We start from the raw sequence: 27,087 nt of genomic DNA, 5'->3' as shown, positions 1-27,087 counted from the left end.
ACCTACTCCTACAAAGAGATCATTTAACCAGTTCTCTAGCTGCAGGTATGCTGACTGGCAAAGCAAGTCCTCAGAGCTCCATGGCAACAGGCTTTGCCTTGCTATGATGCCGGATAATTGGCAGGCACCATACATTTTAAAAGTTCAGAGGCAACATGTTATTACTAGATGACAAAAATCCCATGTAAATGTGGGAGATATATCTAACACAGTCACAATACTACCTGGAACCTACAAAGTAAATTATTGTAAAAGCCTGGCTGGATTGAGTTTTCTCTTGTACCTGAAAAGCTGGGAAATTTTAGGGAACCATGGTTAAAATCTCATTGCAGCAATCCTTTAGAAAACCTCCAAATCCCACTGAAAAGCCCAAAAAACGAGTTGTGTTAGAATTACTGAGGGGAGGGAAGGGGTGATGGAGTCCGTGCTCCCAGCTCCAAGATGCTTCTTATGTTATCCCCCTAACATATACCGCCTAGCTTGCTCTACAAAACCTAACTTTTAAGTTGCCATATCCCCAGTGTTTCACAGACACCCATGGACAGGAAAAAGTAAAGCAGAAAAATAATCCACGAAACAAAAGTGCCAGGACCACACTGGATAGGTATTACAGGGAGAGGCAAGCATTTCTCCTAAATTGCACTTTAGCTATTGCTTTGAAATGTGCTAAAAGATACTAATAAAACAACATGCTGCAATATGGACATAGGCAGCTGAAAAAATCTTTGTGCAGTGACAGACAAATTCAAAGACGTTTTCATCCTAGTCAAAATCTTCAAATAAATGACTGTTTTGAAAAATCCAGCATTATAGTATCCAGCTCATACTACACTACATGGGAAACTGAACAAGTAGGGAACATACCTGTGAAGACATAAACATCAAGTATGTCCCATATGCAGTAAGCATAACAAAACAGATCAGAAATAATAAAAGAGGACCCTGCCTCAGACTACGTATCCTCATGACTTAGAGAGAAGCCTCACTATACGAATCAGTTACTGCCCAATGCTTAGGAAAAAGTCCAAGAACACACTGGCGTTCAGGGGAGGAAAAGATCCAATTAATTGCTTCTTTCATTCATTTATGAAATCTTATTTTATACTAATTCCTTCTTGAAAGCTGATTATGTACCATGATAAAATCTACCTGGATAAAAATTCTTATCTGGGGGAAAAAAAAAAAAAAAAAAAAAAAAAAGACAGTCACCAAAGACTTGACCTATGAGAGGCAATGCATTTTGCCTTGTCTCAAATGTATCAAGTACAGAAAAATTTAGACAAAATCTGTAGCAACAATACAGATTTGCTTCTGAACAAAAAACACTTATGCAAATGACTGGAAACTGAACAGGAGGATGCAGAAAGCAGATGTTACACATAAAACATTACTGCAAAGTACTCATCACAAACAACTCCCACCCACTGGCCAGTCAGCATGTACTATAACATGCTAGGGAGACTTGGCAAATAATTTCACAGTGAAATCATGAATATTGATGCTCACAAGCAGAGATGTTTGGGTTATTTGTTGTGATTAATATTCTTTTTGAATTTAGGTCTTTTTCTTAGCTTGCAAAAAAAGCTTGATTTTTTTAAAGACATTTTTCTTACCTGCTGAATAAACGTCAGCAGCAGAGATGGTCATGAACTCATCAAGGTGTTTGTTTGGTTCCACATATTGTGCTTAATCATTCTGCTCTTTGTGTAACTGACAGTTTTAAATGGGGGCGGGTGGGATGGAGGGGTGGGAAGAGTCAAAACCAAAATCATCTACTGTGACATCATCATTCACACAAAGAATATTATTTGCTTGTGAAAATGTCTATTCATGCAAAGGACTGTATTAATGCAGACAAAAATCCATTTGCATGAATGCTTGCAAACAGTGAACAACAGAGGTACACGAACATGACTCAAACAGCTGTTCAGAATTCAAATTAATGTTTGCAATACATGTTTTGCTGTATTTGGCAGCTCTAATCACCAGCACCAGTTGCCAGAGGTAGGGCTGATAGGTTCACTATTACAATCTGTAAAAATTAAAAATGCGTAGCAAGCTAATTCCACTTAAAGAAACTATTCTGTATAGGCAGAAGTTATACCATTAGTATAATCTTACTCGTAAAATTGTGCTTACAGCAGTGGTCAGGTTACACAGACGTAAACTAGGAAAAGTCTTTCTCTGCTTGTTTGCTTCAGTCTAGCTAAATTTGTAGCACTAAGTAAATCCTGCAGGATAAGACTGCGCAATTCAACCTGGGGAATCTGTTCTGGCATTGCACGCCAAATCCTGCCAAGCCTGCTCTTTGCAGGGTTTCTATACCATCACTTTACAGCACTCCTGATTTCACACTTGACTACTAATCCACTAATCTTCTAGACTGCCTACACATTGTTGTGCACTCTAACACACACCAACAAGCTCCACTGGCAATGAATTTAGAATGCAGAAAGGATGTTGGCATATGCTCACCACCTGTCTCTACACACAGTACAGATGCAATGGTGGTAGATCTGGCTCCCCGAGTCCTCCAGAAGCATCTCATAAGCTTCTACATGCACCAAGCATGTAAATGCCCCCGCTCTCCATCACCCAAATATAAGACTCTTGCATACAGTAGCAAATGGCCTTCTGATGCCCGAGTCCAGTTCTTAGCTACACCAACTGATGTCAACATTTAAATGAAATGTTCATGTATAATACAGCCAACAGAATAAAATTCTAGGCTAGTTCTCCTAAGTCTTCTTTCAGCATGCTCCCCAGAGAGCAAAATGAGACGAGTAAGAGGCAGCAATAATTCAACCAGGCATCCAGAAGCTTAGCATACAGGTCTCCAATGACAAAGGTGCAACCTTGTAGAAGGGGATTCAGAGGCATTCAGCAAGAGGGCTTTCCTGTCAAGGTAAGATCTGCCCACAAAAGCTGTTTAGTTTGAGCTCGTGTTTCATTTGTAACAATATTCTAAGCTTGTTGCAGCAAGAACTGCTTCTACAAGAGTGAAAGATGCATAAGCGACATCGAGTCCTAGAGGCAAACAGGAGATTCAGGAAAAAGTCATGCTGAAGCTGGGTCACAAACTCAGGTTCATAATGACTAACCTCCATCTAAGTCATCTAGGACACTATCAGCAGCGCCTGTCACAAACTCCTTTCCAAAGTCTTCAGGTAACGCTGCTGAAGACCTGGTATTGGCCACTTCTCTTGTAGGTTTTAAGCTTTGATGATGAAATTTCATCAATTAAAAATCTCTTCACCCAAACCCTCTGTGAAATATTTTCTTTTGCTTCTGCTTGAAGAAAAAAAAAAAAAAGATGGTGCAATGTATTTCACCTCCACTATAGAAGTATCTGTATTCCAAAGAAACTTTTAAGTTTGTATGTGGGCTCCCAGAAAAGACTTACTTCTTTTTAGACTGTATTGCAGGGCTGCTTGCTCTGGCCAGGAGATGTCACAACTCTTCATAAAATTGAAATGTGAAAGCAGGAAAACACTACCACCAGTCCTACTGACTTCTACAGATACAGCGCCTTTTAGAGAGGGGTGAGCATGCAGGCAATAGGAAGAACTGGTCTGTCCGCTATATAGGAGACTGCATACTAACACCACATCTTTATTGCACCTCTTTGCAAAAGGACAGACAACATTTGGCTTGGCTAGCCCCTCCCCAGCAACGGGAGTGAGGTTCCAAGACCATCAGTAGTGTTTTCAGCATGTTTTTGGCACGGTGACTTTGCATTATGCTGCTCCCAGCTACAAGAATGGCAGCAGTGTCCCACTCTGTAGTAAAGACTGGAAATGCTGTCACCTTAAGAGTGCTGGAAACGTAAATTTTGCCCAGATTAGCCCAAGTAACAGTACTAATTGCCAGACTGTGATGTGCCTTTGTGCTATTTCAGTACTGATCTTCCACACTGTTCTTTCATGAACATCAATCTTGTGTACTGCCTGCAGAGGAACTGCACAACACGGTAGGTTATCTTGTATAGCTCAGTATGCTCCTGCCAAAGTACAGCATGGTCAGGATTGGTATATGCCAATGGTGCCTTCACACCTCTACAGCCCAAGTACAAGGTACTTGGCTCCCTGTTGCATGCTATTTAACACACAGCCTGGCAGCTCATTCACCGTTGCCATCAAAGCCAGCAGAGAGAGCATGAATTCAGCAGCTCTCCCCTTCTTACCACCCCATGATTTCTGCATTTTGACCCAGGGTTCGCCATTCTCTCCTCTGAAATCTGGAGTGTTTAACAGAGGCCATGTGCAACAAACTTTCTCATTGCTATTTTCAGCAGGTAACTTCTGCTTCTATATCCAGAAATCAAAGCATTCAAAAAGTGTCAAACTGGCACAACTTGACTACCACTTTAATACACATAGCTGCTACTTCCAGCAACTTACCACACCACAACTTCCTCAAATAGTGTTTAGACTTACTTGTAACCTCCCCAAAATCTTAAACTACATACTACAAGAGGGTCTTAAAATTAAAGCAACCTGGGTTTGTTCATCTTAAAACAAAATAAATTATTCTCAATAAGGCGGCCTGCTATGATTAAATTTTATTGTCCTCAGAAAAGTTTCTATAATCCATTTAATAATCTCCCTTATTAATATGTTAACAGTCTCTTACAGAATGGAAGATACCAGATCCTTTCCTCTTATTTCAATTAATCAAAACCAAGTATTCAACTTTTACTTCAAATGACCTTTGGCACTTGTGTTGTCAGCTAAAAATGGATTTTAGTATTAATTTGCAGAGGATTAATTTTTTATATGTGTAACAATATCTTATGATATTTAAATGTTGTCTTTAAGACACTGCAGAACAGGAGAAATGCCTTGTTCAATAATAGAAAATGAATCATCAATTTTGATCTATGCTACAATTCACATACACACCAACAAAACAGAAGAATAAAGAAAGAGGTATGTTTAGCCCACCATGCCACACTGAAAAAAGTGTTTGTCATTTGTTCTGTTTTCTAGGCACAAGCAGGAAGCCATGCAATGGAAATGAAGGAGAGATCAAAAAAACAGAAGTGGGGTTTTTTTTTCCGTATATACTGAATACCAGCTAACAACAACAACAAAAAAAAGTTGTGCTACATGGAGGGAATAAATAATAAAACACTGAATAAAAAAAGTAGTGGCTACACTTTCTTAATTGAAAAGAGTTAATTCTTTAGAGGATGAAATGTCTTAGTAATGCTAAGTAACATAATGCTATTTCTCACAACAAGTTCTTTAGTAATTTAGGTTTTGGCTTTTGTTTAAGGTCATTTAGTATTTGACTTGAAATGTATTGTGTGATATTTCAGTTACCTATACATACAACTGATGAAGCATTCACTATAGATTCTGCAACAAATAAAAGAAAAAGGCAGTCTTTTATTTACAAATTGTTCACTTACAAACACAGGGCTTAAGCATACTCTTCCAACCACAGGCTTCCCTGAGAATAAGCTTTATCCTCAAGTGTTAGACAACACATACCTGCACCCCCACCATGAACTTTTTTCCAACTTTCTACCTGCTTTCAAACTGCCTACCCTACCTCCCACCCACATGCTCCCTTCTCATTAGGGTCTCCAACCAAGGCTAATGAGCTTGTCTCATTTCCCCCAAGCTGGCGAGTGCTGGCAACAGCTGATAGGGAATTCTGGGCAGAAAACGCAAATCGGTACTTCATGTAGAATACCCGAATCATTAGGGAACTTTAAAACTAATGACACCACTGTAGTTTTATTCAGTATCTTTTATGCTGTCATTATTAAGCAGGAGATATTTTTAGCTGCCAAAAGCCAAATCCATCTGCAGCAGCAGTGTTTCCAAGGAGACAGAATAATTTAAATACATGTGGAACTAGATCTCTGTTTTCATCAACTCCTCTCTGTTACTGGAGCTGCTTTAAGTCAGTTTTCTCGGGGGGGGGGGGGGGGGGGGGGGGGGGGGGGAGGGAAGCAATTGAATTACATAGATTTGAGATTGTAATTTAACAGTTGTGTTTATGCTTTCAGATACGTATCTATTCCCTACAAATAACAAATGTTAGGATGAACTCATCTATTTTTCAGTCAGTATTATTTACCAGTGTTCACATTCCAGTATAAAAAAGATACAGTTTGTCAGTGGTTTAGAATAATTTTGTGGACTGTTGACATTTGTTCGAAGTCAGTGATTTTTTGATTGATTGTTTAGCAAATGTATCAGGCTCCATTCTCTGAAGTAACAGCCAAGAAAAAGGGACACCGCTCCAGATGCTTGCAGCTACTAAAGTGTATAAATAAGTGGACAGAGGAGAAAGCTTCTTCCAGTCCCTTTTAATACTCAGCAAGAGTTCTATTGACTTGGTCCAATTTTTCTTTAATAACATCACTTTTTAATAATTTTGGGTCTGCTGTAAGGGAATGCACTTGGTCAATAAAACAAAAATGGACACTTGCATTTACTGATCATGCTGAAATTATTAAAACTAAATTCCAGCATTTTCACTTTATATTTTATGACTATATACTCTCAAACCAATGATAATTACAATTCATTTATTTCATTGAATATTTCTGCTTCAAATCAGCAAAACGGGGTCCTGCAGTATAACGATTATTTTCTACACCTACAATGTAGAAATAAGTCAACAGAGTGGGCATGTTGAAATCCTTGCCCCAGTAAGGCCAATATCAAAGTCTCCGATTTTTTCATTGAGGCCTGGACTTCTGCCTGTAGTCCTATATCCTCAAATAATGCAGCTTAATAAACAAATCAATTTTCTGTACCAAGTTATTTGCTACTTGTCATGTTCAGTGTTTGTGAATTAACAGCTGCTGCTAACATAAAATCAGCAGAACAGGTTTCATATGAGCTAATTCAACAGTTTATTAAAACTGGTATGTAACTGCTGTAGGTATACAAGATCTATCTGCCACATGCACATAATTTAATTGTATATATCATGCTTTTTCTTTATGAGAAAGGTAATTTTATAAGTGAATTTTAAGTTGTATTCATTCCAAACCTAAAAATAATGCAAAAATCCACAAAACCCCTAAGAGTTGCTCTGAGATACCATTCGTACTGTACGTTCAACACTAAATAAGACACATACAGTTTTAGAAGCAGTTCATTTGTAAGCCCCTTTCCTATCCAAACTCAAAAGAAAACACTTTCAGATCTTCCACCACTATTTTCCTGCTGGTAGCACATACTGTATTTTCAACAGCCAGTATTTCCATCACACAAAAGACCTCTATTCCTACAGCTTACTGAACAACTTCAGCCATCAATGAGATCCAATGCCTACACGTCACATGAGAAAGTTGTCAGATAGCATCAGGCATGCTTATGATTTCCCTATCTATGGATCTCACATCAGTTGAAACCTCCTAAGCAGGAGAAATAATAACCTGAAAAGCTGCTTCAAAGTCACTACTAAGGAACAAACAAGATGCTTGCACATGCATTTTTTTACACCCAAAAAGTATTGTGGCAAGGATCAAGAACAGCTATTCAGAACAGGAATTTTTTTCACCCTTACCTGTAAATCGGGTTTCTGTGTTTCAGCTCTGTCAGTGCGGACTGAAAGGTTTACTCCTCCTTTTTCCATCCATCAGACAGCAGTCATCCAATAACTGAAGTCATCCTGGCATCCTCTAGAACATGCTCTCTCCCTTATTTCCCACTCCCCACCCCCATCTGCATGCTCGCAAAATGGGAAAAGAGCAAGAAAACAAAACAAAAAAGCACATCTAAAATCCAACTTTAATGAGCTACTTAGTAATCAGTGAGGATGCTCTGTACTGGAAGGTAGGGACAAAATTTAGAGACAAGAAAAAAACATGCCTCTCCATTAATAACCTCCAGCTCCACTAGTGAATAGCTGTTCTCCCCTTCAGCTCCTTTTTGTATGGAAAACACAAGCAAACAGCTGCAGGAACACAGTTATTGCCTGCATACATCCTTTGAGACCGACTCAGCTATTCAGATCTTCAGTGAAGAGTGCTGCTGTGTATTCAGGAAATTTTGTGATTATCAAAATAACAGTGGTGCTTTTATACAAAGCAAGAATCTGAAATTCAATGCAAATTTGAGTAATTCAGAGATGGATGCCAGTAATTTCCTACTAAATACATTTTCTTTCTGTTCAAGGCAGTATTTATACAATACCTGAAAGAGGATTGTTACGAGATACTTTTTCATGAAGTTCTACCTATATAAAGCTCTACCTGTGTAACTGGTATGTGTGCATTTAATTTACTGTATTTATAATACAGTAGCCAAAACCTAGTGTGCTGCGTGAACTTTGTCCACGCAAAACCTTCTACCTAATTAAGAATTCAAATGCAAAAAATGACTGGGTGAAAAGTTTTCATGTGCCCCAAATATACTGTGAAGTCTATTTGTAGCCCCTTAAATCTAGTTGAAAAATTTTTTTTCCAAGATCAGGAAATTTTTATTTTCTATATATCCCTGTAAATCAGGTATCAGCTCAGCTGAAGACAACAGCATCAGATTTATTTTATGACAGTTTAATTAAAACTAAAATCAAAATCAGGAATTAATCTTCAGTCTCAACTAAGGTAACATTTACTGCCACAACAAAGCATTTTTACTCCAGGATTTCCCCTTGAAAGGAAAACGTTAAGCAGCAGAAGCTGGCAGACACCTTTTGTGTTCACAAATTTCAATCTTCAGCTATAGCCTTCCAATAAAATTAACTGTGAATTCCTTTAAATAAGAGCATCTATCCTCTTCACTGAATTATTGATCTTTAAACACAGCAAGACTATACAAATTAGCATACTTTCACTATAAAGTAATAGCTGTTTTAGCTTCTGAAAAAGTTAGCTGTCAGTCTTATCACAACAAACTGCCAGCAGATCCTGAGAAAAAACATTCAGATTCTGCCTTAACAAGTAAAGCGGGTGCCTTTTTAACCAAATTACCTCAGTTTAACATAAAACCTCTTCCTAGATGCCTAGAAAAATGGAAATCCATTCCTGTAAGCATTAAACACTAAAATAACTTTTAAGTTTCAAATACAGACAACCAATACAATCTTCTTTAGTGGGAAGGAACTGTGGGGAACACTGACAAAGACCTAAACAGTTACTTTGCTCTGATAAGCGACTGGCTGGAAGACAACTTAAACTTTTTTATCTGCAGAAAGAAATCTAGAGTTGAGCACCAAGGCTTCACCACTCAACCAGCCTGACTGCTGAGGGAAACGCAGTGTGTCGCAGAATTGTAGGGTCGTAACTGGACTTTTTAAAAAATCTTTTTGATACAGATGGCAAGGTGCAACGGTATTCCAGCCCTGAAGCACTATTACCATAACTAGTCACAGAGAAATGGGCGGTACAAACAAATAAATTGGAATGCCTTGCAAAATCTACTATGAAGAAAGGTTACTAACAAAAGAAAATCTAACACCTCTAAAATAGTCCCAGAATGAAGCAGTTCTAATACAGTCAGTGTTTCTAAAGTAAAACACAAATAGCCTTGCTACAAAAAATGATTAAGTAGGCTTGATGTTTCCCCTGCAGTTCCCAAACCCTGCACACACATGTCTCCCCAGCAGAGCAGGGTCTGTGCAGCCCCTGTAACCTACGCTTGCCAGTGTTCCTCAGAATTCTATGGAACATCAGAGAGTCTGTGTGAAATTTGCTTCAATTTGCACCTCAAAAATTAAGTACACTCATCTGCTTGATAAATGCTTTTTAAATACATGAAATTCACTTCTGCTGGTATGCCAGGGCACTGAGGGCGCTCCCTGTGGGGGCGGGGGGCTCTGGCTGCCTGGGATCCAGGCCAACGTGCAGACAGCACAGCTGGTGGCCCTGCTGGGGACCTGCCCACCCCTTGCCAGGACACTGCTTTTAAATGCAGCCTCTTGCCCTCAGCCCCTGCCCAAGCTGTGCCACCACGCCGCTGCGGCTGAGCCTGACCCAGACCTGCTGCTCCACTGCAGGGCAGCCCACCAGGCCATCGCCAGCCCAGCAGCCATGGCCAGGCCTGGCCCCCTCAGTGCCGCCAGGTGCCCCCAGCCTCCAGCCCCCCCACCCCTGCCAAGCAGCCGGCCGCCCTGGCTGCTCCCCAGCACACCTGAGCCCAACTGTCCCTTTCCTGAGCCAGCTCCTGCAAAGTCTCAGTGATGCTTTCCAGCTCCAAAGTGCTATTACTGGACTAATCAACCACAGATACACAGAGATGAAGAAAGGGAAAGCAGGTCCTTTCAGAATCCAGGTTTGTACTTAGTCCCTGCTGTGACTCAAGTGATTAGTCTGTATGTTTGTATTCATTCGGCTATTTCACCTTTTTTCTTAATTTCTGTATATTTAATACTCCTTACATAAGTTTTAATTTTTTCTCCAGAGCTATATATCAGACAAAAGGAAGACTTCCTCAGGAAACAGACTGTTGCAAGGACTTTCTTTACTTCTCCTTTCCTTGCCTATGTCCGTTGCTATTAAAACATTTGCTTCCATTTTCTCTGACTACAGAGAACGAAGCTATTTTTGCCAACACCTTTATGGAAAGATAATATGCTACAGGATCATCTCCTTCCTGAAGTAAAGCTTCAGAGAAAAAAAAATTTAGAAAGTGTATGTAAAATACATCTCAGTAATCCGCTCTGCCTTACTATATAATGGTACTGACCGAGTAAATTAGAAGAATCTACGCTGAAATCAGAAACTGCAAGGCTGCCAGTGTCCTTTGACGCGATCTATATAGCTGTGCCGTCCGGGCTGGAGGCGGTTCCTGGCTCTGGTGCATTAGGAACCATTCACAGATCCCAGTTCAGGTTTCACTCACAACTCACAGTGCTTAGTAACATCCAGGCTTATCAGTCAAGATTTTTACTTCCCACTCCAGAGTTGATGATAAACTATGGTGGACACAAAGTTGAAAGGTGCTGCACAGACCCACAGGAGACAAGCAAAATGACACTCACACCAAGTTATTTAAATGATGATTAAACCATACACACTTCCACACTCAGAGATACTGGAAAAAACAAATAAAAGCCATGCTTATCTTAACACTTTAGCCAACCCTGATTGTAAATATGAACTGAAACAGCTTAGTAAATAATTAGAACTTCAAACAAACCTCTTGTATTTCATAACATATGCTGCTAAAACTAAACATGGTATTTCCTACAATATCTGCTTTCAGTCTCTTCCTTTAGCAGAGCTAATTGTTCTACTCCCCTCCCTCAGCAGGCTTAATCACTAGTCCAGTTATCCTTCTCTGTAGACCTTATGCTTTTCTTTTTTTTACTTTTCTTTTAAATAAAAAAATGTTTTCAGCTGTTCTATCAGCTTATTTGCCTCTCTCTCCCCTTTATCTCACATCTGGTCCACACTTGCTTCTTCGGTGTGCATACCCATTTCCTTCCTAGAACCATGAAGGATTTACTTACTTAAAAGATAGAGAAGGTAAAAATTCTTTAAAACTAAATCAATACTAAAACCTGTTGTCAACAGCATTTGATATCAAAGAGGATCCTTGTTTTATTAGGTTCTGCATACAATTTTCTGTTAGTGCCCTTTATTTCACATTTTGGGAGAGAGAAAAAAAAAAAAAAAAAAGAATATATATAGTGAGATGGGGATGAGAGTTCCCTGTGCTTCACATGTACATTCACTTAGAGACTAGACCACTTTTTCTTTCTGCAGACTTGTATAAGATGTGCTGATTTCCTAACCACTCTCGAATTTAGGACACTGGGTAGCACTTTATGCATCACTCTAGCTTCTTCTGAAACATACATCTTCACAAGCAGGAGGGAAGGGAAACAATGGCTGGGGGGCAAAAGATAGTTGTAGATTTACGTATCTCAGAGAAGTCTGATTTCCAGTAATTAACATCTCTCTTGATCTCCACTCAATAATGGGCACAGGCATTCATACAGCACCTGACTCCCAGCAGCTATCCTCAGGTTATGCAACTTTGTGATAGCTGATCACAATAGTCCTTCATTAGAAACCAATTACTGTAGATTTCTTCCATCAAGTGTGAGATCAGCTCAAACATATCGCTTAATGAAGACACAGGTGGAACTTGATATTTAGAGAAAGTTACAAGCAGACATGTGAGACTTACAGTTTGTTCCCCAGGCTACTGACTGCAGGATCAGGCATTTGCGTAAGAAAAATAGAAGCTACTGTCCAGCTCAGGAACAAAAGAGCCATCGCCTCACTTACTGAAGTTGGAAGAGGTCAGATCTCCTAAAGCATAATCACTCTCCTGACAGACTGTTATTAGGATGTCAGAACAAATTTCTCACACATGGCCTAGAAATAAGGATCTTATTCACTGTTCTGCTAGCAAGATCCCAGGAAGCTACGTCATATTCCACACATCAGATCTACTAGATCTCCTGAATGGAGAGAGACATTTGTTTTTCAGCATCCTATATGTCTGTGGGAAGATCCTTGAAGTGGGAGGGACAAAGCTGGTAAGGCAGCAACAGGACTATCCGAGTTTCACAGCCACCATGCAGCAACTCAGCACCCAATGCCATCAAGAAATGTGCCAACACGGTCCCCAGGCACAGTAAACTCTGATAGAAGAAAAAAGAAGAAAGTGATGAATGAATTAGGTATGACTTACTGGTGTGTACTCAGGGTTGCTGCCTGGAAAAATCCTGTGTGGTCAAAAGAACTGGAACCCACTGATGTTTCATTATGAAATCCAGGTTAAGGTTTCCTTAATTGGAAGCTATTGCCATTGCACGGAAATTACTTGTGATTTATGACTGAATACAAATGGAGAATTGAGGTTTCTTTCTCACAAGTGGTGGGCAGATGCCATCACCTACTAGCCTTAGAAATCTCTCAAGGCACGTGCAATTCCAGTAGTCTGAGGTTTAAATGGCGAGAAGCTATCTACTAGGATGCACGTGATACAGTTTCTATTAGTCTCTGAAAAAAACCAGAACTACACAACCAGAAATAGCAATGTATTAAAATTCAGAAGCCATACAACAAGCTATAGCAGCTTCAATGCCCTACTGACTGCATTTAATGAAGCCTGAAGGGATGACTGTTCGGGCTGGAGAAGAAGCTGGATAATTACGGCAAGGCACAGCGAAAACACATCATCCTATAGTTTGAAAATCAAAACTGCTTCAGGAAAAAAGAATAGGATTACTTTACCACAGCATTCATACAATTTTACTTCTTAATAGATCTTAGAAGACTCTGCTGTCTCTGAAGCAGCTGTGCCAAAGAGTGTTTGCTCCAAGTCAGAACAGTAACAAACCAAGCCCTTTCTATATGGCACACAAGGTTGCCAGAAATCGACCATACTGGTCAGTGGATCTGCCACTTGAATACATTTTACTTTAGGAAGATTTATCTATCAAGGAGCTCTAAAAACTATTCTAAGATTGGGGGTGGGGGTGGTGAGGCTGAAAGCAGAGTGATTTAGTACCTTCCCTAGCTTTAAGAAAAACAGTACTGCAGCACCTCTGTGACAATAGTCAGTTTCCTCTTTACTCCTTGATAAACAAAGCCAAGCAAAACCGAAACAAACTTTCCTTTCCTCTTAAAAAACCAAACAAACATAGCTTGTGTAACAATACAAAACAAAACAAAACAAATACCAAAAACACAAACAGAAACCTCCACAAAAATAGTGCCAGGTGGAAACAAATCCGAGGGTAAAATTGAGAAACACATTCAAGGCAGACTAATTTTCACCTCTTAGAAATGCAAGTTACATAAATTTCAGCTTCTTCAGACTCCCACCCACTTACCAACCTCCATTTATATTCCTTTAATCAACTCAAGTAGTGTCATCTGCCTTCAGTGAAATCAAAAGTGGTATAATAAATGACAAGAGAAAAGGCAAGCAAAGAACTTCTGCACAAGAGTATACATGGATTTTCATTAATTCATCTGTGACTATCTTATAAAGCAGCTTTCTAGCATGGAAATTATTTCCAATTATTTACATACCAACAACTAAGTCAGGTAATTTCTTCCCAAAATCAGGAATCGACTTTTGTAACTAAATAACAGCCACAAGCCTAAAACATCAGACTTTAAAAACAAGTTTCTTTTGAACCATAATCCAGACTTCACGACTGAAAGGCAAAATTAAGTAAACCTGAACAAGTTTATTAACCTAGTTTTCATTAGCTGTAACAAAAATTCTTGGGTTTCAGCCATATCTGCTTCAGTGAGAGCATAATGCTGGCACAGCACGGTAAGAAAAGATGAGGTACTACCCCGTTTGGAAGGAACACAGACGCAGACTGACAGCTAGGTCAGGGAGGAGTACCACTTTTCACTGCTATGACAGGCGCCTTATGAGATTTTACTTAGTCACCACAACCGAGTACCTGATGGATTAATAAGGGTTCTTTTTCTTTCTGCTTGTTTTGCAGGTTAGGCGAGTTTCGTTTTTTGTTTTGGTTTTTCTTTTTATATTCCTTCTTCCACTACTAATGCACCAACTGGATGAAACCTTTAAGCTGATTTTGAGTCAATCCAGTTCTGACCTAGCTGGCAATTATGCCTAAAGATGTCTGAAAAAAATACGCCTCCATGTGTCCTAGGATGCCTGGAGATTGTAATTAATTATTACCTTAATAAACCAAAGACCATACATGAAAAATATAATGTATATTACCCCCACCCCCCCTTTTAGGGTGACGAACACAGGATTTTCTTGATGAAGGAACTCAACATCATTTAATACCTGTATTGCTGTCATGGGATCAAAGTTCCTATTCAAAAGCAAGCATGGTTTACATGGAATGCTCATGGTAATTGATTCCCACAGATGTTACTGAGCCTGCATTTAGAGAAAATACTTGAAATTTTATCTGAGAGATCATATGTGCGGGTATTCAAATATTCTTGGAAGTTTATTAAATCAGATATAAATATTTTTCCTTTTTTTACAGTCTTTAATAGTTCTTTCATAAATCTTAATTGAAGAGAGTACTACAACATAATAAAAAGTCCAAAGACATAAACGTATGAAGCAAAATATACTAAGCGTAAGTAGTTATACTGCAGTTAGTAAAAAACATTTCATTCAGACAGGAAAGGTGAAAAACGTTAAGGACAGGGTTAATACCAACATTCATTCCCTCCAAACATTTGATGCTGACCCCAAGTCAGCATTGTGGGCATCTCTCATTTTTCAAAGAACAAAATTAAAAATCAATTTAATTTTTATTTGATAAATTATGCCATGTGTGCTACCATCCTGTTTTCAAACACATGCAGTGTCCTGCACCTCTTATTTCGGTTTTTCCCTACATCTTTCTGCTCTCTCCATCCAGCCCAGCTTCATGCATGACTCTACAGCTACCCTGTCCTCAGCCTCACATACTGGTTGCATTCACTTAAAACCAGCCTTATACTCAGGCACAGTTAATATTGGGGGACTGCCCACAATCAGGTATACTACTAGACAGCTCATGAGGCTACACTAATATCTGAGGGTCACCCTTCTTCTGCACCAGATTTTTGATTTTCTGCACATCCATGTGCCAACCAGCGATCAAAGAGAAGAGACCAACTGGTGAATCTGGTCCTCAAGTACATTATACGAGCATAAAACATGGGGGGGGGTTGGGTTCGTAACCAAATTTCTGGTTAAAAAAACCCTAACACTGCTTTGCATTTCTACCAATACAAGTACTACATTTTTAAATATACTTGTGCAAAATTTAATTCCAGAAGTCATTGAAGGAGCTCCTCCTTTACCCCATGCATACTTTTAAGAAAGGACATGCACCGGTGTTATCGATAGCACTCACTGGTTTTCCCCAGTGCTGCTGATGCATAGCTCCCCAAAATAGAGACAGAAAGAGAACATCTAAGAAAATCACATCCAGTCCATAAGGACACATAACTAACCAGTACTTACCATCCTTTCACTATTACTGCTTTCTTGCAGCCATTTTTTCACCTGTACCATTTATGTTTTTTCTAGTAGGCATTAAAACAAACAAACAAACAAACAAAAAAACAACCATAATTGTCTCTCTAAGGTAAAATTCACCATCATACATGCAACAAACGTAAGAACTTATATATCACATTGCCACTGGGTAAAGATCTTTAATCTTACCAGATGATCAGTACAGCATTCAATTAAGCTATTGAATGAAAAGTAAACAAATATAAAGCTTGTAAGCAGCAGAGCTGAAAAAAGCCCTAAAGAAATTATATGAGAGATCAGTTGCCTTTTCAGAAATTCTGCATGTGCTAATCTGTCGTGCTTCTTGCAACAAGAAAGGTCATTATTTACCTTTTTGCTCTGTTGTAGCTGAGGTGGAGTTCAAGATTTTGGTGCATAGTTTTGCTGATAAATTAAAATGTACTCATTTCCCAAGTGACATGAACCTCAGCTGCACCAAAGAACAGTGCTCTGCAAACAATCCACCTGTGTCTTCACATACAGACTTGCGAAAGATTTCTAGAAGAGAACAGGGGTCTAGTCCCCATTTCCAAAACAATCTTGTGAACAAGAAAGCCCAACTATCCCTCCACACAACTGAATGGCCCACTGTTAGGTTAGAGTGTTATACTCCTTTCCATCCAATATCCTCCTAAAGAAACGACAGACCCTTGCTTAGCACTATCTTCCCCAAATTATTTTACAGCTTGTCAATTATGGTACATTTCTGGAAGATTCAGGTGTGGATTTGAACAATTTCAGGCTAAGGAAAGAACAGTAACCAAGTCTCTCACCTTCTTAGGAAGTGCTGTCAACTATAATAAACAAGTACCTGTCTATCATTGGTGAAAGAGAAAATCCTATTACGTTAAGAGTCCACCCACAGAAGAGGGCTTAGTGGTTTGGATTCTCAGTGCACACAGCTGCCTATACTTTAAAGGTCAGAAATTCAGACATCCTACTGTGCTAGTATGTCCATTTCGGCAAGGCAGAAACCCCAGCAAAATGCAGGATGATGGAATTTCTCTTTGCATATTTTGCAGAGACACAAGCTCCATTTTCTGTGCTAAAAACACAGTATGTATTACTCCAAAAGTTGCAGCTGCAGAGATCCATCAAATTGATTTCCTGAGTTGCAAATGCCTTTTTAATCACCTTCGGTAGGCCTGCAAGAAAATGCTTAGCAGAATCATGAACTTCAAAGGAACCATACCAACAGAATGTCACAGTTGGCACTGAAAAGCAGGACAGTAGAAAGCAAGCACCAGGAATTATTTTAAACAAATTTCTCAAGACATGTCAAACAAGGGAAGATTAAAATTTTGTCATTGGGCAGAGAGAGCTCTTTTCAGACAGATCAACTTCTGAAGAGAGGTCCTGGAAGAATCCTGAAGTCGTCATTAAAAACAAAAATCAGCACTTCTTATACATAATTAAGCCTCAGTTAGGAACAATTTTTAAGACAGTGACAGAATCTGCTTTATTTTGCATCATTTTGAATAGATAATCTGTTGAAATTAATGAGCAATTCAAGCTGGAGGATGGGTTTTCATGCAATGTTCAGAGACACAAAGTCAGAGTCATACGCAATGCGAAGTCACTCAAGCTCTCCTTTATTTAGAACTTCTTGCATGTGTTAGTATTCCACATATCTGTGTAAGGGAGAGGTGTATGTTAGACAACAGTCTATTTTAATCTTTACAGTCTTCCTACCTTATCTTTTATGGAGTTCTTGTACAAGCTCAATCAGAACTTGTCTTAGTATCTGGTCAGGCAGGTAGCTGCGTCCCATGATGAAAGATCAGTGCTTAAATGTCACTGCATGATGTAACCGGAGGGACATCAGGGTGGAAGAAATATGCCTTTGTCTGATGATCAGATAGTTTCTATCTGACAGTGAAGTGGCATGACTAAACAAAGATGGCACCAAAGACAGTCCTCATACATCTACAACAATAGGGAAAATGCTGAAGGTCGGCCGTCAAACAATCACATCGGTATTTCTGCTACATACTGAATAGGTAGCAATATCATGTTAAGCTCAAGTCAAAAAATGTGTAATTGTAACCAAACTAACTCCTCTTACCTATTACCACAGGTATTAACGCTTCCCTTAGGGTACCAGGGAGTAGTGCTAAAAAAGGCCACACTCGTAAACAGATTTGATATAAGAGGGCAAAACGTGTGAATATTTTTACCATTCACTAAGTGCTATGGTTAAAATACAATAGGAAAAGGTCAGTATGAACTGCAAGACACAAGGGAGCCATTTCAAATATTTGCATTTATCAGCTGAATGACAATTTTTTGCTATTTTAACCTACTAATGTACAGTTCTAACCAAATACTTTTACATATAAGACAGAAAATACCCATTTCTCAAAACCTAAAATTTTAGATGAATGCTGATCACTCTATAGAGATTGAAAAGATACATTCCCTAATCATATATCACTAAAACTAGGCTAAATATTATGAACTTAAATCTGCTTAAAGATAATAATAAAAAAAAAATAATACTGAGATGCAAGTAATATGAGATACTTCAATAAACAGGATATTTCATTCTAGTGACATTATACGGCAAGAGATCAAGAAGATTTCCTTACAGGAAACCAGGCAATTTTAGCTGTATTCATTGAGGTTTTCCTCTGCTTCAACTACATTTACAGACTTGACCTTTTACATCCCTTAAGGAAAATAATATTTTTGCAAATAATTAAGTGAATGTGTTTGTGTTACAGATCATGTATCACTATGAAAACTGTCATTTTGCCTCATCTTAAAAGGAATTTTAGTCACACCCAGGATCAGCAGCAGTATCACCAAGTGCTTGATTAGCAATATAGCAGATATTGACAAGAAAGCTGGATAATGATCAACACTGGCCATTTTAAGTCTTTAAATTACCTTTCATTAAGCACAAAACATGTTGGGTTTTATTAGAATCAGCATTTTTATCAGGCTGCTCCCCAAAACAAGACTGAATTAATCACTACTAATCATTAGTTATTTTTAAATTCAATCCAAGCTGCATGCTGGAGACAGAAGTAGGCATTTTCTTTAAAAATCCCTGTACAAAAGGGAGACACCACAATCATCAAAGAACTGTGAGAACATCAGTTCAGTGTGATCATGCACTGACACCTAGTGAATACTTGCAGTTAAGAAATCTTTTTGCTTATTTTTCCATTGCCCACGCAGGACAAGTGCTACCACTATATACATAAGTTATAAGATAAGATGTTTCACATATGGACTATGTTTCCCTTCTTCTAATAGGGAAACATTAGGATGCGCAGTATTTCTTGTGCACGAGCATAAGAACACACGTACAGTATGCAGCATCTGACCTGTTCAAAAACGGTGTATGTCCCTGTAAATGAGTCACTACCTCATTTAATTTTGATCCGTAACGACAGCCTAGCAATGAGTGCACAGTATGCCAATGACACCAACCAGACAAACAAGTTCTTAGGGATGAGGTGTATTCTCCAGCCTCCATCTCCACTCAGGGAGTCAGCTGGCCCCCACACAGCACTACTGTTTGGTTTCCATTATGTAGGAAATGGTGATGGAGCTTATCGGCAAAGCCCTTAAGTGTGAACCACACATGCTGAGGAACAGTGGAGACTGCAACCAGAGGATTTATAACAGAATAATATGGGGTCAGCGATTATGTCATCGCAATGTCAGTCCTTAACAGCCTCAACAACTCAACGTGTCTCAACAGAAATGCAGAAGCTGTTTGACATATTCATCCAGTTTTACGCAGCATCACCAGCCTCACATCCTCTCCATATACTATGGAAAATATCTGACATTGCAACTCACAACTCTTTGCATTCTTTAATTGCGTTTAGGTGATCCCTTTCTCCTAAACTTTGCACATTTCTCAAACATGAAGCCCAAGCCAGCAACTACCTTTTCTCCTGAATTCTCAAGGAGCACTGGACAAATTGTTCCATGAAAACCTGTACTGCCTAGTATTACAAGCAAAGCCAGAAAAATATCAAAATAAACCTTCAAGCTCTAATAAATGGGTTGAGGTTGCGTTGGGAGGCGGGGAGGGAGGTGGTATGCAATACACTGCCAGGTGCTATCAGTCCCCACAAATCTTTGCAGACATATGCTAAAAATTCCAGGTTTCATACCTTTGTTTCCTTGAATTCACAAATATAAGAACGATCCAGAATCACATACATCATTCTGAATATATACAACTGCAGGCTATACGCTTTTTTTTCAACATTAGCACTGAATTGACTTGAAAGTTGTTCTTCATGATAAGGGACTACCTACCATGCACCCACCATGTTCAAACTATCTCCTAGAAGGCCATTGGGAGTGGGGGGGAAGAGGAGAAAAAAAGTATATTAGTCATTTCAGAACTTCTAGCTTCACTTGAAAAAACTGATATGCATCCAGGGTATTCATGCCTGGGTATGGGCATTAAGCTCGATTTCTCTCTCATGTATATGCAAGTTATTTTGTCACAGCTACGACATACACTAGTGACAGAAAAATCTTTTACAAACCGGCATTTGGATGAAGTTATTACCTAAATACTAGATTGCCCTACTCCAGTACAGTACTTCTACAGCAGAACTACATGTCTTTGGATAAGTAGCTTCAGATGCAGAGTTCAATGCAGCATTTTTCCATTTTCATGATTCCATAATAATCCTACGTGTGTGTGGTGAACAGCAGCACGGGAAGACAGAGGTCTCACAGCCCAAATCACATGAAGACCAGCAGGCCACTGGCAGCAGACTTTACTTTCCAAATTTGTTTTAATGCATCTCTAAACACCCTTTCAGATATAAAAATATTTGTCTTAGATACACTATTCACAGATTTTTCCATCATAAACAGTAATTGCCTAGTTTACCTATGCCATTTATTTCAGTAACTACGTCATTCCCATTTTCTCTTTTACCAGTCACAAAGAAAAAAAGCAACAACGACAAAAAAAACACCACCAAAAAACACCCCCAAAAAACAACCAAAACCCATTCAACCCCAGTAATAACCACCCCAAACTAAACCAACAGGGTGTGGAAGGAACTCGACAAATCTGAATTGGCTTCTTTTTTTGGAATGAATGCTCAAAAACAACATAGAAAACCTATCTAATTTAGGAAAAAAAAAAGACTCATGCCCCAAGCACAAGTTACTCTATCCTATACATATTTGGTTCAGGATACCTCCCAAACATCCCATACCAGCCCATGTATTCATCTGAGAAGGTGAAGGACAGGCACACACAAAAAATCACACAAGAGTAGTGCCACTGTGAAGTAATTTTAGTTTGTGAATCAGATACAGGATTTTGAGATTCTCTAGTTAATATATGTAAGTCCATTTTAAAAGTAAATATTTTATGAATGCACCTTGGAAATCAGTCCAAGCCAAAGTAAACATTAGCAGAAGCCAAGGCAAAGCCTGAGCAACTTTAACTCTCATTACTCTTTATACACATATACAATGTTCACAAATACATACACATACAAATTTATATGCATATACAATGGTCTCCTGTTTGTCAAGACTCCACCTGGAAGATGAGACATTTTCCCTGCTATCACTACAGTAAGTCTTTACAAATTTTCCACCATCTCTTATACTATGTCAAAAATTAGAACTGGTAACTGTATTCCTGTCAAATAGTTCATGTTTACACATAAGCTTACTGGCAACACACAAATTATTAAGGGGAGGGATGGGGGGGGGGCGGCGGGGAGGGCACAGCTGGTCAGCTTTCATGAATCAAAATTTCTTCAGTAATAAAGAAAATCTATACCCCCTCAAACCATATACAGTATTTGCAGATCAAAAATCCTCGTTGCCATGGGAACTGTAAAAACTGCCAGTGATGACATAGCAAGGCTATAACAGAAACATGTCTGCTGGGAAATTACCAGTAGTCCAGGTTTTTGTATCAAAAATGCTTGGGCATTTTCAGCCTGAAAACAAAATGCTTCTTCAAATCTAATTTCCAAACTCTCCTTACAAAAGTATTTTGCAAATTTTCACTAAAACCAGCTCATATGATTACTTTTTAAGATGTATTATATACAATGCAAGAACACCAACTTCCGCATATGTCTCTTCCAGGTACACTTGGTGCAAAGCATGCACTAATGACTTACATTGCTCAGTCCATCTACACATAGGACAATAAACAGATCTTTTTTAAAAAAACTATAGCACTTTATGCAAAGCATACATAAAAAAAGAACATGGCATAAACCAGACTGCATAAAGCAAGATTTATAATACAAATGTTTAAAACATTATTTCAAGGTTAGTTATACCTGCAATTTGCCCTTTGTATCCACGTTCTCAGGTAACAAAACATTAACATTTGATATTAAAATGGAATATCATGCCTTTTGAGAAGGCTGTTGGCACTTCAAAGCAAAATGAAAAATCACTGGCAAACCTAGTCATGCAATTCCTGCTTGAACACAGTCCCCAGAAGTATGAATAAAAAAAGTCAACAGGCTGATCAAAGGATTCATGTAATAACATGGAATTCATAGTATCAAGCATACCCTTTTCAGCACCCCGTTACAGTCTAAAGAGGCGCTATTTATTTTCCTGTCAAATATGTATATGATACAAAACGTCTCAAGCGCCCCACATGAAGAATACTGCATAAAAATGCTGTTTGAACTATGCAACCTCTAGGCCATATGCTGATTTGTAACACAAGAATGAAGTTAGGAAGAACCCTGGAGAAAACAGGTTTCCATAAGAGTAACTGCCAAAATTGCTTCTGCACATCGAAGCCATCTCAATATATATTTGAAACACATTTTTCTTTTAACATTATAACTACTTAAATATCAGATTATGACAACTGCCTTAAAAAGAAACCTTGGAAACTAAGTACAAGTTTCTGCAAACTGGTTCCTGGTTCCAGATGGCTCTACAGAACCATTAATTAAAAAATACATTCTTTTTCACGTGTTCTTAAATACATACTTTTTCATTTGTTCTAACACCACTTGCTTATCAGACAACACATTATACAGAACCTAGTATCAATCAAAGCAATTAGTTTTGATTAACTCAGAGCACAGATTAGGGCACCTAACCCCAGTTTAGCCATGCCCACTCTCTTTTTTGACCTAGCCTGCACACCCTGACACGGAACTGCACAGCTCTTGTGAAATGCTTGGACAAATCATCACATAGCTGAGGATATTTTAGAGTAATAGAAGGCACTTCCAGTGATGGGTAGGGGGTGGGCAGGTGACCTGCATCTTTATTATGACTTGCAAAAATTGCAAATGTATTTAAATTGAACTCAAGAAGTCAAGCAATTTACCATCAAGTGAAACAGTTAAGCATGCAACACTTAAAGGTAAAATTTTATGTTCAGAATAGCGCGCATTCTTAATTTGCCAAGTTTTTAGAATTAGTAAAAATACAAGTGTCTTTTCCTAAGAGGTGACTGCTGAGGAAAAAGGGCTGCGGAGTAAGAAACTAGTATTATACTACAAATAGTAAAAAAACTCAGGAAAATGTTTAATCTTCTAGCTCATTTTATCTGCCTCTATCAGTCCTTCACTTAACACTGCACCTCTTTGATGAGTCATTATTTCAGTAATACAGATGCTCTGCATTTCTCAGATTCATAGAAACGTTAGGCAGATGTCTTCACTGCCAGGGATATTCAACCCTCCTTGTCCTCTGGCTCACTGTTTCTCTAAATTACTCATTATCTCCAACCTGTAGGAGATTCCCTTATTTATATTTAGCTATTTAGAAAAGAAACCAAACCACAGCTCAGCCCCATTCACCCCCATCTCCACTTTGAACAAATAGATCGATGTATTTACATCAGTGCTATAACATCTGTCTGCGGTTGAAGTAAGCGACTTCTACTGCTGTACCATCGATGTGACAAACACAAACCAGGCTGTACTCTGATCTGTTGCCTCTCTACAAGCCCTTTTGTTTCCAAAGTACGACAATTTACAATAGTGGATGTGTGTTGTAAGGACACAATTACACCCTCCTGCAGCTGCTTATCGCTTATTTCCCTCCCAGCCGTCGCTATGCAATCACAAAGGCAGGAAATAATTTTAAATTGTCATTAGAAACACCTGACAGAATCCAAAATCTAAACAGTACAGCACAGGACACACAACGACCATAAATTCACAGCAAGATAACGCTGCATGCTGCAAACGCTTCTCAGTCTATTGCACAAGTAAGGGCTCCCACAGAGTGAAGAAGCCAGCCTAGTTTTAAGTGCCTTAATATTCCAGAATTCTGGGACTCCCTAACTCAAATTACAGATAGACTTCTCTAGGTTCAATGAAACTTATGCTACACATTGCATAAAGTTCTGTTTATTTCATGGTAAAAGCTTTATTTTAAAATAAAGGATGCTTCATCACAAAGATAAATTGAAACAATCTCTCAGAGTTCTCTGGTTTTCCTGCTCTTTATTGAATGCTCTATCTTAAACAAAAGACAGACATTTTTTGTGACTTGCCCCCACCTACCCAGGTATGTTGCTGGGTGAGCCTGAACTACACTTCATACAATAAACACAAAAATAACATTAAACCAAAAACCACAGATAAGAACAGGCATACAGAAAGGGCAGACCTTTCCTTATAGTCAGTTTTTAAAACGCTATTTTTGACATCGCTATAGCTTGCTTTCCTCTGACAAGACTACAAAGCACAGAAGTCATCCTGGAGTCACCCTAGAGTATGCCACTCTACTACCCTTGTGTCTTCATTTACTTTACCGCTTTGCAGAGTAAACTTATTAAAATTTACAAACTTCTTAGAGCTTCATATTTTCCACACATAGTATGTAAAAAAATCCATTCTTCAGTCTGCACGCTGATGAAACAAAAGCCACAGATGTGGATGCGCAATCATTTGTGGTGGACTTCAGCTGACAAATCTCCCGGTAAAACAGACCCTCATCACTCAGAGCCGCAAAACCAGGTGGGCACAACTCACCGGCAGGACTGAAGGCACACGGTACCGGCCACCCTGAAGCAATCCGTTAATTCTTCAGCTGTGCCAGGCGCCGGCAGGCGCTGCCCTGCCCCGCCGCCTGCCTCCCCTGCCTGCTCCGTGCAGAAGGTGCTTCAGGCCAAGAAGGAACCGGTGGTACCGGCTGCTCCGGAGCCCGTCGCGCTCAGGCGGATTTACCGCACGCCTCTCACGCAGGGCCGGCACACGGCGCAGGTTTCCCCAGAGCCACTGCAGCCGCACGAAACGCTCCCTAGTCATTCTGCCATCCCGGCGGGCAGCTGTGGCTACCCCGGCTGGTCGCCAGCCGCCCCCTCGGGCCGCTGGGCCGGCACCCGTGCGGCGGGGCGGGGCGGGCCGGCTCGGGCGCCCACCGGAGCGGCTGCGCTGCGAGCGGGGGCTGTGGGGCGCCCGCCGCGCCTGGGGACAGCGGAGCCCCGCCGGGGTGCAGCGAGCCGCCCCGCCTCGCCCCGCACGGCTCCGGGCGGCCGGCGGTGCTACGAGAGCCCGTGACTCGCCGACCGCTGCCGCCGCTGGGCGCCGTCCACGCGCTGCGGGGGTCCGTCCCCCTCCCCGCTGAGCCCCGGCCCCGGCTAACGGGGCCCTCTGCGGGCGCAGCCGCCCGGCGCGCTGGCGGCCCTGGCCTGACACGCTGCGGCTCCCGCGGGGGCTGCCCCCGCCCGGGTCTATCGGCCCTGCGCCGGCCGCCACAGCAGCGCGAGCAACGGGGGGCCGGTCCCCCGCCTCCAGCGCCGCCCCGGGCTCCGCGGCTGGGCGGCACCGAGCGCTCCCGGCGGCCGCCGCTCGCCGCCCCCCCGGGCCGCCCCCACCTGCCGCCGCGCGCCGCCCGGGGCAGCCGTTGGGCCGGGGCTGCGCGCGGCCCCCGCCTCCCGGCCCGAGCTTGCCCCCCCCGGGACCCCCCCGGGACGCGGGCAGCCCCCGTCCCGCCGCCCCGCCCGCGCTCCCCTTACCGGCCCCCGGCGGCTGCAGGCGCGGCGGGTCCTGAGGCGCCCGACGGCCGCGGGCTGGGAGCGGGCGCGCGCTACCTGCCCGCCCGCGCGGCGGCCCTCACCCCGGCCGCTCCCTGCCGCGCGCGGGGCCGGGCGGCGCTGCGCCAGGTGCAGGGCGCGGCGCGGCCGGGTGGCGGCGCTGTGGCGGCGGGGCCGGCGGCCGACCCGCAAGCTCGGCCGAGGGCGCCGCGTCCCGGTGGGCGGCGGGGGGAAGCCGGGCGGCGGCCGCCGGGCCGGGGGTGTCCCGCCGCTGCGCTGAAGGGGTCCGCGGAGAGCCGGCCGCAGGGAGCGGTGGCCGCGGCCGCGTTACAGCAGCGGGGGGCTGCCGAGGCTCCGCGCCGCGGGGGGGCATCCGCGCGTGGCTGCCTTTGGGTGCGTGAGCGGGTGTTCTTCGCACACCTACAGCTATAATAAAAAAAAAGGGGGGGGGGGGGGGGGGGCGCGCATGCAAAACCATACCTGCGCCTCAGGTTTGAGAAATTTAATTATTTTTTATTTGCAGGAGTCTTCTGTGAAGTATAAATCCCTGCAAAAGAAGCACAGCGATGATTTTCTCGTCTAATTCGCACAAATAGATGTATCTGCATTTTATTCCATGGCTTTCCCCCCGCAACACCAACCAAACGCCCATCCCGTTGGCGCTGCAATCACGGCATTTCAGATGCTGCCACCGCCCGGGATCTCGGCCCCTGCCCACCCTGCCCTCGCTGTTCGCACCGGCAGAGCTAAACCGTCCCACTGCAACGCTGCAGCCCGAGAGCTCGCTGCCTCAGCTCGGCGGGGCCGCGGGGCCTCAGACCCGCGGGGGCACAGGTGAAGGCCGCTCACTACCCCGCGGCTCCCTTTGCAGGTGCGTCCCACGGGATCTGCACCCGAAGCTGCGGCTGCCGCCGCACACACGCCGCTGGGTGCCTCTGCTTTTCCCGATACTTCATACCGACACGGCTGCACCCCCTAGGATGTTTGTTAGCACTTGTACGTGTTTTTCTTAGCTTTTAATTTGTTCACTGTATCCTGCCTTCAGGGCATTACTTTACATTTACAACAGAGGCAATCTGGTTTTAGAAATAGTACTCTAATAGGACAGCTACCTAAAAATTCAGCTTTCTTGCTTTCAGGGTCACAAGTGCTATTTTATTCAGAACC

The 27,087-nt window shown here is 41.4% G+C and overlaps 1 protein-coding gene across 3 annotated transcripts in view; it reads right to left on the bottom strand.

Moving 5' to 3' along the window:
• The window catches only part of CSRNP3 (cysteine and serine rich nuclear protein 3), a 111,801-nt gene extending 85,810 nt beyond the window's left edge, over positions 1–25,991 (bottom strand). For 2 of the 3 annotated variants that reach the window (XM_037398334.1, XM_037398332.1), the window contains exon 1: positions 25,903–25,991. The gene's annotated coding sequence lies outside the window, so the exon portion shown is untranslated. Of the gene's footprint in view, positions 1–16,274; positions 16,648–25,902 lie in introns of those variants that run through there. The other variant, XM_037398333.1, reaches the window with a different exon arrangement.
• Between the last annotated feature and the right edge of the window lie 1,096 nt (positions 25,992–27,087).

The sequence above is a fragment of the Falco rusticolus genome, chromosome 8, assembly GCF_015220075.1.
Source record: "Falco rusticolus isolate bFalRus1 chromosome 8, bFalRus1.pri, whole genome shotgun sequence".
In the NCBI taxonomy this organism is placed as follows: Eukaryota; Metazoa; Chordata; class Aves; order Falconiformes; family Falconidae; genus Falco; species Falco rusticolus.
This window is presented reverse-complemented; position numbering and strand designations above follow the sequence as displayed.